This window comes from Anser anser, assembly GCF_964211835.1.
Source record: "Anser anser genome assembly, chromosome: 5".
Taxonomy (NCBI): domain Eukaryota; kingdom Metazoa; phylum Chordata; class Aves; order Anseriformes; family Anatidae; genus Anser; species Anser anser.
Window position 1 is genome coordinate 1,477,614 of NC_139725.1, and position 12,472 is coordinate 1,490,085.

The 12,472-nt window shown below is 37.8% G+C and overlaps 1 long non-coding RNA gene across 17 annotated transcripts in view; it reads left to right on the top strand.

Annotated features, from left to right (window-relative positions):
- Positions 1 to 12,472, top strand: part of LOC310899701 — a 158,142-nt gene that overhangs the window by 47,104 nt on the left and 98,566 nt on the right. For 9 of the 17 annotated variants that reach the window (XR_014584551.1, XR_014584552.1, XR_014584553.1 and 6 more), the window contains one exon: positions 8,477 to 8,599. The exons of 1 other annotated variant lie outside the window; for it this stretch is intronic. This is a non-coding gene — a long non-coding RNA (uncharacterized lncRNA). Of the gene's footprint in view, positions 1 to 189; positions 298 to 514; positions 1,250 to 7,198; positions 7,405 to 8,476; positions 8,600 to 9,369; positions 9,493 to 12,472 lie in introns of those variants that run through there. 7 more of the 17 variants (XR_014584563.1, XR_014584564.1, XR_014584565.1 and 4 more) reach the window with 5 other exon arrangements.

Sequence of the window (12,472 nt, forward strand, 5' to 3'; positions counted from 1 at the left end):
TGCAGACAATCCAGTAACCAAACAGTTCAGTAACACTACTTCTACTTATCATTCTTTTCAATCATCCTATTCCATATCCCTCTGAGCTCTTACAATGCCCTGGCTCAAGTCAGGGAAAGCCCCCTGTCTAAGCTCTCACAGCTGAGGCTGCTAATTACAGCTGATTCTCAATACAAAGCAGGTGGGAAGCTACGGGAACCTTGGTGTCATGTCTTTCTATGCAGTGGCTGATTTCTGGTGTTAGGTGTTCTAGCGACACAGATATTTATTGGATTTTACAGAGCTCTTACTCTTTGGGTGAGGCCTGATTTTTTTCTGCTTTTTTATTTATTTAGTTGGTAAAGAATGCAGATAGAAAAGGCTTAAAGTGGTAGGATTTTACTTTTCATAAGCATGAGTTGATAACTAGACACTTTTGGTATCTTAAGTACATATATTCAACTCTTCAGGGTTGTTTAACATTCTAAGTTATTTCTGCCTGCCCTTGAAAAGATATGAAGGTATTGTAGGGGAGCTGAGGAGGAATTCTAGAGCTACCCGTAATGCTTGTGTTAGTGTATCTCACTTTGCTGTATTAAAGTAGCTTTCTAACTGCTATAGATTGTGGTAGCTTATGTACAAGCACAGACATGCTGTTCTTAACTGTTAATGGATCAGTAAGTCTCTTCAGGCCCACCTATACTAGACACTCTTAAGAATTATTACTCACACTGTTAAAATCTGTAATGGACTGGAAAATCAAATAGTTCATGGGACTTCATTCATAGCATGAAAGCCTAGTAGCTGATGTCTAACGGAGCTGTGATTGTTCAGGTGGATTTTCAAATAATTTCTGGGCTCTAGTGAGTTCAAAACAAGCTTTAAAAGCTGCTCTGCAGGAAATAGTAGTGCTAAAAAGCATATATGTGTTAACCAGTCCTGAGCTTGCTTCAGAGTTCTGCAGGATTTCATTAATGTGTAAAAGAAGTATTAATCTCTGGAGAAGTTACTTGTTTAGGTTGTTATACCTCTTCAGTTTCCTACGCATGCTAGGGTTCTTGATGATTCTATTTGCAGTGGTTGCTAGAATCTGGGGACCTCTTTGTGTTGGTGTTACAGCTTTGTTTCATAACCAATAGTCTTACTGCTAGACCTTGGAAGTAGCACGGTTTTCTGAATGGCTGACGTCTCCTTGTAGTACATCCACATAAGGTGCTCTACTCATTTTTTCACACCCTTTGGATTTAGAGGCCTACTTACAACTGGGAAGGTGTGAATTGCATGCTTACTTAATCTTGTTCAAATGTAGTGCAGGTGTTTTGATGGTGGGAAAACTGCAGTGATAGGCTCATGACTCGAGTCTAGGTTTTGTGATCTATAACTGGCATCTGTATTACTTCTTGAGCAATGTTTATGTCCCCAGGTTTGTTTCAAGCATGGTAAAATTTACCATTGGTCAAGTCTTGTATCAAACCTTATTGGAAGGATTTTGGGGGGAAAATCTCTCATAATGGAGAAGTTTACTGAAATACCAATACTATACTAATCCTCTTAGAACATGACAATTATTGCTTTGACATCATCTAGATGTTGAGTATGTTCGCAAAGGATTAGCATCCCTTCCCCTTCTTCCTCCTCCTCCTTGTAGGGAAGGAGCAAACAAAATTGCCATTAGCTATTGAGGAGGAAGAATAAAGTGGAATTCTGTCCTTCATCTTGCAGCAGCTGCTGGTAGCAGGGAGTGGGGAAAAAAATAAGGTAATGGGTCTGGGCTGGCTGCTGCTTCCCAGGAAAGCAGAGCTGTGAATTCAACAGGGGACACTCAATACTACCTTTATGCAGTCCTCCCATGTCACTTGAAACTGGAGAGGTCTGGAAAGTATTTCAAATGATAGGGTTTTAAAAACAAAACAAGACCTGAAAACCATTTTACTTGAAAATCTATCTGTAATGAATTGTGTTGTGTTGTTAACTCTGTTATTTTGTTTGAAGGGGCGATAAAGCCATAAGGCTTCCCCTGTACACACTTCTTATTGAAGAGGATTTAACGTGAAACTCAGTTTGTTTTACCCTTTGATAGCCTGAGTGATTTAAAAAAAAAAAAAAATCTTACAGAGGCACCACCATCTTTGATGCTTTGTTGGGAAGCCAAATCCCTCCAGGTGGCTTAGACATATGCTAGCACCTTGACTACGCCCTAGTTTGTATACTGTTTTAATAGTTACTAATTACCTATTCAATGTCATTACCATGTTTCTGTTTTGGCACAAAATTACAGAGCAAGTTACAACAGTCACACAGATCACTATGTATTCTGCCAGCAGTGGAATATAAGAATTGTTAGGGTGCTTGCAAAGTATGTTGAGAAGCTAGTGTGTGTACTTAGCTCTTAGAATTTATGTTTATTTTGGATTTTCTGCAGTCTTTCTCATTTTGTTCGTTGACTGGTACTGACAGCCTGTACAGCTACTACTTGTTAAATGCTAGAGAGCTGTTTTGGAGAAACAGCGTATTTCTTACAATTTGAGATCAGTCAGCAGACCAAATTAAATCTCCTTGGACATTCTTTTGAAATGTGTGGGGTGTTGTTGTTGTTGTTGTTTTTTTTTTTTTGTTGTAGTTGTAGTACTAAAGTTGTAGTACTAAATACTATTATTCTAATATAAATTTATTAAGGCAAAAAGCCCCCACTGACTTATTGTTACAAAGCTTCCATGTAGTAATTTAAGTCTCCCTTTACTGTAAAGGAAATAATCTGTATCAAGAAAGAATACTATTTCTTTTCTCATCCTTGCTGACCTGCTCTGTAAATGATACCTATTTTGTAGTATGGGTTTTAAACCCTGTTAATTCCCTTACTTATATCCCTTTTCTGGAAAGTGTTTCCTAGTGAACGTCCTATAGAGGGAAATGGCTTCAGCAGGGCTAATTATTTTGGGCAGAGTACCATGTTAATGCAGACGCCTGTAGTTTTAGCGCTATCTTGTTTGACACTGCTTTGCAGGTAGGTATGTGCTGTGCTGCACAGGACAACCACATATGAAATGCATTTCAAGTTGAATAGGACTTCTGCTCTTTGTAATTGTACGTCTACAGTGAGAAGATTTCCTGGCATAACTAAGACGATTAGTGGTGTGATTTGTTCTGGGAGCACTGCTGTGCTGATAACAGACTGGTTTATTTTTATAATACGCAATAGTGGAAACACCAAGAGCATTTTGGCTGGCTTAGTTAAACAGGGAAAAAATTATAGTGAGGAATCAACCAACCCCCCTCTAGTAAGATCTTATCTATAGTGGAATACTTAATTTTTACATTTAAATTGCTGTTTGGTTTTCAGAGTTCACTTCCACATGAAAGGCACAATTAATAATTACCAAAGCTATTGTCTGGACTGTCTTTGCAGAAATCCTTGTGCTTGAATTTATGACATCACAGCCAACTCACATTTTGAAATGTAGCTTTTTGTGTCCATGTAATCTATTGACTCTTTAATCCCAATGTTCTTTTTGGTTTACAAATAATTCCTGGGAGAATAAGAGAAGTGCTCAGTGAACGGATTAAAGAATTGAGTACATCACCTCTAGAAGACAGTGTAGGTCCTGGATCACAGGATGTGAACAGAGGTCTTTTCCTTTACAGCTGTCAGTGTTGACCAATGGGTTTCAGTCAACTCTGAGGCTGGAGGAAACTTTCCCATATGAAGACTTCTGTTATCCATTGTGTTGTTCATTTTTATAAACTTGTTACTCCTTATTTTTCTTTAGTGCTTTGTCTGAATTTTCAACAGCTAAAAGCTTGCAAAAATAGGAAGAACATTTTGCATTACTGTTGCTGTCAATATCTTGAAGGTATGTTTACACTGCAGTCTTTCGATTTGAGATAGAGCCAGCCAGAAGTTTGTGGGTTGTTTTTTTTTTTGGTGGTGAGTGCAGATTAAAAGTCTGTTAGCTATTCTCACAAAGGCATTGCTTTTCACTTCCCCCATCAGTTTTGGACCTGTTTAATGAAGCTACCTTGTCAACTGTAGCAGTGCAATAATTACCCTTTGCAAGCAAGTGCAGGCCGTGCAGCTCTGGGAGGGGGTGAGTGGAGAACTTCAGTTGAATATTGTATTGCAAAATGTGTGGGAGACACAAGGGTGACTTAAACTGGCTTCTCTACCAGGAAGGAGACATGGAGCTGCACCTTTCAGAATTAATTGCCAGGGTAGTTTAATCCTGTGCCTTAATCATCACATTGCAGCCACTTATTTAAATTATTGTATCATCAGTTGTGATTCTGTGTTTATCACTGGTGCTTCTGGAAATGCAGCTCTTCTTTTTGTACAGGAGGAAAAAAAAATCAAAGCTCCTTCATGGTTCTTTCACAATGAATTGTGGGGAAAATTTGTCTCCTTGTGAGTTCATTGGGGAAATTATATGGGAGGTTAAGTAACAACAATGTTTAGCCTTAGGCTTACAGTCCTTTTAAATATGAAAGGAAGATTTTTTTTTTTTTAATTTTCTGGGTGAGAAAGAGCAGCAGCCAAATAGGAGCCTAGGGTAACTATGTAATGAAAGGCTGTCCTCAGGGGGTCAACGCTGACAGCAACATGGGGGATTCTGCTCTACTGGGCTTATTTTTGGACGGTGTCTTCTGATTTATGGACTGACATTCAGTATAGTGCTGAATCAGAATTGCTAAAGCGTTCTGAAATGGGAATATGTGAAATCCTACTTGCAGACCAAATAAAAGAGTACTGACAGTCCAAAAAAGTAAAAAAGTTGTCTTTTTTTCTGACTTCTCTTAGAATAAAATTGTCTGCTTGAATTTTAACATGAAATCTTTTATATTTTTATGGTTCAAGCAGTGTCAGTTTCTTAACTAAGTTAAAGCCATGCAGACTTTGTTAGAATGTTCCATGGCTTTAGTGGAAGTAGGAAGTGAGAAAGTACTTGAATCTGCTACGTTTGTTTTCCAGTTAAAGAAGCCGGCAAATGATGTTACAAATCTTCTGGAAGAATTGTGGTTTTAAAGACAAGGAAAGTTGGACTTAGAGCAACACAATATCTAGATAATATTGCTGAGAACATAATTATGATTGGTATTCTGTTGCATAACTGATAGGTAATATGAAAACCTCGAATAAATTATAATTGTAGGATGATACAACAAACAGCCCTGAAGTCTGACATATGCAAGATCAAAAAAGCTAAGTGAATTATAAGGCTTTCTGGTGATGTAAATATATGTGCATAGGTAATGGTCTTTAAAGAATAATCACAAGTGACTTCATACTAAGGCGTCTGGAATTTCTTTATTAAATAAAATCTGCTGGCTTTGTTTTACATCTATATTGAAGGAAAGTATTTTGGTTTAAAATGTTCCTTTCCAATAATATTGATTCATAAGCTATTATTTGCAATTTTTCCTTGTACATTTGGTTTTTATTTTGATAGTTGGAAGTTAGAAGTTCTCTCAGGTGAAACAATTTTCATTTAAAGTTGTTATACCTAAGTACTACTTAAGCAAAAAGTTGATATGCTTTCTGTCCGTATTTGTTTAAATGACATAATAGATTCTAGGATTTTTTTTTTTCTTTATGAAGGCACATGATAACTCAGAAGACCACAGGTCAGGGAACCAGTATTTGAGTTTCCAAGGCTGTATAATAGCTCTGAGGGAACTGTGGTCTTGTGTATTGTTAGTGGCTGTTGGTCAAAAAATGACTATTTGTGCCTACAAAGCTTCTGAAATACTCTGATAGAAGCATTATTATTATATTTAATCTATTTGCGACCCTAGATTTTAAGTGTAGTGTTTAGATAATAAAATTAATCTGCCTTTTAGTTCATGGTGGAAGATGAACTAAAGTGGCATACAAATATGAACTAGGTTCTATTATTGATGACGAATGAATGCAGAAACATCTATGCTGAATCTTGGTATAGAAAGCAGATCTTTTAATCCTTGTTGAACATGGACTGGCTAATTTGAGAGAATTTCTGCTGAGAAATTTTACGTAGGTGAATCGTTGAAGATTGCAATCTCACTTTCATTAGCTACTGCTAACGTATTATTTTCTTGAATGTGAAGCATATTAGGGCATGGCTCTATTATAGACAGTAGGTTTTAGGATAAGGATACAAATACCAGAAATTTCTTCTCTTGTGAACTTATTTTGTCCAAGCAAACTCTATCTGCTAGCATATTGAAGTGTCTCTTGGTAGTGTTTTTGTGAAACAACTAGTGACATGTCTGCTTCCTTACTTTTTGTTGTTCACTTCATGTTGTAAAATAGATATGAGTCCAAGATATGAAAAACTGGGCCAAACTGCCAAAGGTGCGATAGCATGCTGAGGTAGGCAGATAAAATACTTTTCTCCAGCGAAGCAAAGGAAGCTGAACTGACAGTGAAACTTCTTCAGTTTTTGGCCAAGCTGGAAAAATGCACAAGGTTATAAATGGAAGAAAATGCTTAGAAAGTGTTCTTATGGATATTGGTTTTTTTATTTATTTTTAAGGGAGTGTTATATCATTTACATGGTGATGTAAGTGCTACTACTCCTTTGTAGAAGCCTCTCCTAATACTGTTAAGAGAGTTGGATGTCCCACTGTACGCTTTAAGATGTTTAACTGGGATAGTTTTTGAAAGAAGGTAGTGACTATGGGAAGCAGAGTCCTGTTCCTGATCTTGGTTTGATTCTTTCATTGGCCGAATTTTGGCCAGCTGGATTGTAGCTATTGAGCGCACAGAAGCTGTTAACAGTAGTAGTGATCAAGTAATAATGCAGTTGCTCTGCAACTGTTTATGTCAGTTGCCCAACTTGCTGACACCTCTGCTACCCTATAGGTATTATTTTTTCAAAAAGGCTTGAAAAAAGTATTGTGTGTTCTGTATTGAACAAGAAGTTGGCTTCCATTGGATGTTGTTGAGACTTTTGTTATTCAGGAGGGATTTGAGTGTGACTGAAGAGAACCACAGTATCTTTTTTTAACTTACTACACTTGGTGGCTTTAATGCTGCTTTTTTGATTCAATTACTTGTACCGATTAGAAGGCAGAGATGGGAGAAGAAGGTATAATCTCCATTAAAACACTGGGCAATGCTGAGGGACATCCTAGCACGCGATGATCTTTCCAGTCTTTCTGAGATCGGCATTTATTTTATGTTAGTTAGACCTCTTTCCTTCTAATAATTCCTGGTTCACATACACGCAGACCTCAGTTTACAGCAACTCTGGTGTGATGTGTCCCCCTTAACGACTGTAAGCAAACACCTGCTTGTTGCTGAGCAATACACGCACAAAGCATGTGACCACAATGTAGGCTGCTATGTGGTAGGGAAAACTTACAGCCGATGATGCATGTGTTTTAGTAGGGGAAGGGTTAGTTCATGACAGGAATGCCTTTTTAAATTAAAGGAATAAATAAAGGAAACAGGTAGGTTGTAACAGCTGGCCAAGAGCACTCAAAGACTTACAAGCTCTTAGAGCAATTAATCCAGATCAAGAGAGGATTAACTTTGAAGTTTAAAATATCCTCCCTGCCTGAGGAGGGACCAGTTTAAAGTGCTTATGAATGGGGTAGATAGTTGATTTGTAAGAGTGGGAGTTAATTTATGGATATGAAATCTGCTTTTTTGACATTGCAATCTGGACTTCTAGATCTAGATCTTTTGTATTAGATCAGTAGCCTTGATCAGTATGGAGTGAAAAATTTCATAGATCATCTTAGATTAATACAGACCCTAAGAAATATAAATTACATGGCTTGCTATATCTATTACCAGAGCCAGGAGTTCTAGGAAACCTGATTAGCAAAAATTGGAAAACTCTCTAAGTAGAACAACAGCAAACCTGGAAAAACTTAGTCTCTTTTTTATGGTTTTATTTTATCTTGAAAAATTGTGTTTTTTTTTTTTTTAAAGGAACTTTTTGGGGAGGGGTTATGTCAAAAGTTGCTCTTCTGCTCATTATAGAGTAAATCTTGTAAGCTTGCCAGCAAGTGTATTAGTAAACTTAATACCAATTTCTGATTTTCTTTTTCTTGGAAATAAAACTACAATAAGTTTTTTTTTCTTTTTTTGTCAAAAAGCTTACTGAGATAATCATTGCATGTTATTATATCAACCAGTGTAAATGACAGGTCAAATGCAGAAGGCCATAGTTTTCAGTTGATTAGTTTCAGTTTTGAAAATTACATAGAGATTTTCACACTTGGAGCAGAAAGCTTCCCCTGATGTTCCCTGTTACGGCTTTGTATTTTGATGGGAATATTCTGTTCAGTCTTTGCCAGTATTTGAAAAAGGGTCTTCAACTTTTCTATGATTGCTTTCTGTCTTAAAACAATGAAATGCCTACTACTGTCTCCATTCTCTTTACTGTCTTCTAACAAAAGCAGAAAGTGAAACTATTAAGAAACAGCACTCTCATAAGCATATGGAACTGAATCCTGACAGCTTCTCCAACCAGACTGAATGTTTTCCAATTTTATCTTCCCATGCAAACTCCAGGTGTGTTTTTCTGACACAAACATATCCTTGTGTAGAAACTTCTTTCAAGCACCTCGAAGAAACTATGTTCACTTCTGACTGTGATGCCAAGAGCTTCTAATGCCAACAGAAAATTAAGAAAAGGTAGTGTGTGTACTCTGTATTATTACTACTTCATGATCTCGGTGTAGAACTGAAGATGACCTTAATATTGGGGGCACAATGGCAAGTCTTTAGAATGACTACTGCTCACCCTGTGTAACAAAGTCTTGTAGCAGTCTTGAAAATGTTTTAAACATCTCTCCACCAGACAGCCACAGATGTATCATTACGTTAGGCACTGCCAACCTTAGTACATTGGAAGGGGAATGGGTTAGGCATTTAACTTTAGGTAATGCGGGAGGATTTGGGAGATAGGAATGGAGATGGAGGTGTGGTCATCACAGCCACATCCAGTGAAGAGCTCTGTGTCATCAAACTGTGTTCCTAACAAATCAGGTAACAAGAACACCAACAAAATGAGATGCTAGCTTTGAAGCTTTTTTGTCAAGATGAAGAGGAAGGTGGGGAAGAAGCGATTCATCTTGCACAAAGGGACAGAGGGTAATAGGGTCAAAAAAAAAAAATCCCCATAAATGGAACTAGATAGCAAAGAGCTTAGGCTAAACAAGATCTTGGAGAAACAAAGAATTCTATTCTAAAGTATGGTCTATTATTGCTGTTTCCGCTTTTTTCGTAGCTTGTCATTGGGAGTCTAAAATTTTGTCATGACTTAGTTTTCTTGTTTGAGCATCTCTTTCAAGTGTGATTTTTGGGTAAAGCTTATAGGTTTTTATTACTATTGCTTGAGTCTAGACTTATCTTTAGATATATGTCATGACATGCTTTAGAATCTGGTCCCTTTGTTCTTCAAGATATTTCTGCTCAGAGTATGCAAAGGATGATAGGGTCAGGACCCAGCTGCCTGTGCTTGTGAAGCAGAGTGGGAAAGGAGGAGCTGATGCACACTTCATGTTTTATGCTGACTTGTAATGCAGGTAGGTTGCACATCCAGATCAACAATTAGACTGCACTCCTGGAAAGTGTTAACAAAACCAATGTAGTTGCATTGAATTGTCGCCTCTGAGTATGTATGTTAATGTGTGCAGTTGCAGTCAAGCAGACACGAATGCAAACTGTAATGAAGTCAGGAGTTTGACACTTCTGGGAGGGCTAGGGATCTGAGATTCTTCAGAGCTGGTATTCTTCTGCTCAGCCAGAGAAGTTAGGATGAGGGCTGAGCTTTGGTCAGGTCTGCTGCTCAGTGTATTCGTGGAGTTGGACTCACCATTCTGTATTTCAGTGTAGGTTTAGGGCTAGGGAAGCAAGATCTTTTGAGCAGGACTTCCATCAGAGCCCTGCTCCTCCTAGAAAGCAAGGGAGGAGGGAGTTTGGCTTGGGACAGGGCTGTAGGTCAACATGTATTTGGAGCTCCAAATGGAGACACATGGTATGCTCCCCTCTAGGATAATGGGTGAGGTCTTTCAGAGCTGGAATCGCATTGGAGTCCTGCCCAGCCTGGAGAGCTGATGGTGCAATGTGGAATGTAAGGGCTATTATTGTTGGGAATCATGTCATAGGAAAGATCTTCCTGTACATTTATTTGCAAGTGGATGCTCTTATGTAAGAGAAGGAGCACACAGTTCACGCTTCTGGCAAGATCCAAATTCACACTCAAAATGAGAAACACTCATAACTGTCTAAAGTATTTTTTCTTCAAGATAAGATGAATTAAAGACTTTGTGCAACTCTAGGACTTTTTTTTTGTCAACCGTTTGTGTGTTGATTGATATCTTTATCACTTTCTGAAATTCTGCACTGATTTTTTTCATGTTATTTATTTTGGAAAACAGTAAAATGCTCTTCTCTCACTGGTTTAAATATGGAAGAACAACTTGGCATTTGTAGTAATCAAACTGACTGACTTAGAGTGGAATAGCAATTCATTCAGCACAAGCCAAAACCAGGAGACTTTAAAAAAAAAAAAAGTCCGCATCACTATTTAATGAGACAAACAATGCCAATTCATGAATGCATTTTTTTTAAAGAAATTTCTGCAAAACTTGGCCTGTCTCTCAGATTAGCCCCCGGCTGGTTTAATTTGTCTGGCACGTGCTCAATTCTGACACTAGCCGATCATATTACTCGAAAGAAAAAAGAAAAATGGGGGAAGTGTATCTTCTGCACTTCAGTTCTTATATGCATACCACTTCTGTGTCATAGAACAACACGCTGACAGAAGGTACTTAGTCACCTCCTATACCTTTTGATTATGCTTTGATCTGAAATTTATTTTGCTCTTCTTGGCAGCTGAACTCTTTTTTAATCCATTGATAAAAACCTACTTAATGAGCACTTACCAAGACACTGACAACACCAGAAGACAATTCTGTTGGTGAAATCATGACATGATGCCTGTAAACCCAAAAGAAGCCTTCAGTGTAAGGCTTCATGCAAAATGCCTCTTTTTGAGGAATATGTTAGCTTTATTCTTGCTTTGCCTCATTCAGCATGATGCTTCCTTGTCCTCTGATACATTGAAACAAATACATTTCAAATAGCCTTAACACATAGAAAAGGAAATTTCCAGCACAGCAAGCAGGATATAATTTCCTCATAATGTTTCAGATAGCTGCTTTCTTATTTGATTCTTCCTAATTGTGTGCAAATACAGTTTTGCTGTAATGATAGCTGACAGTTTGCCGTGTGAACTGTAGGTAGCTAGAGAACGGCTTTTTGTTTGTCTCCCTTCCTGTTTCCCTCCTGGGATAAAACTTTTGGGGTGGGGGGTGTCCTGTCTCTCGTTAAATTCCTTTCATAATGACGGTATGAGTAATAAGAACCCATTACAGTAAGGTTATGAATACATAGCCCTTGGTGGGGGAGTTACAAGTTTTAGATATCTGTAGGGGACTTCCTTGCTGTAGCGTTTTAGCAGGATCAGGTCTTTTGCACTAACCTGTGCATGACCATCTCTGGCCACCTCATACTGTCCCTAAGATTCTCTCAGAGGGTCACACAGTACAGTCTCACCTGCCATCAGCTGGCTGGCGAGTCCCTTCATCTAATTATGAAGGCATATTTTGTCAGCATATAGGCATTGTCTTCTGACAGCTTTGAGAGCTTTCCAATCTTTGAGGCCTGCTGTGCCACAGTGTAGGGTAATTGTCTTGTTTAGCATTCTCTTTGCCTGGACACTTTGTTGTTTGGAGGGGCCTATCTATCTTCATTAGAAACAGTTTAGGTAATTAATTTATATTAGGTAGGTAGAGCTGAATGATGTGATACCATAACAGATTATCTTCTCTTAAATGATCTGTCCTCAAACAAAATATTGAAGCTACACCATGAAAGCTGTTAGATTCTCTTCAGGGCAAGATGTTTATTTTAAAGCAAGAAATACAAATTAATGGAGAAAAAGATTGTGAAGGGAATTCTGGAACATTTCATCCTGAATCTGACCATGACAAAACATTGAGTGTTACTGCTTAGATTTTTGTTCAGAATACCTCTGCTGCCCTTTAAGCTAAAGTGGTAAGAAAGTCACTTTTTTACTTTTTTTTTATTGCTCCTGTGACTGTTCACTTGTGAAATAGGAGCAAAGTATTTTATAAATTTTGCTCTACATGACTTAGGAGTCTAGATTTTAAGTAAATGAAGTACTTAGATATACGTGGGTTCCTGTGACATCCCAACACATCACTCCCATAAAAAAGTATCTCTTCATTTTCACATCTGCTCAGGAATTAGTTCAGATTTTTTTCAAATGATCTATACTAAAAATGTTGCTTTTTTTTTTTTAAATACTGAAAGATGGGTTTGTGTAACTGCCTTTTCTTTTTGACTTGGCACAGGAGAGCCTGAATGTAAAATACAGGTTAGAGAACTGCTAGTTAAACTGAAATATTGAGAAGCATGTTAAGGCATGACAATGTTGCACAGTTAACAATCATTTTTTTGGCTTGTTGCCTATAGAGA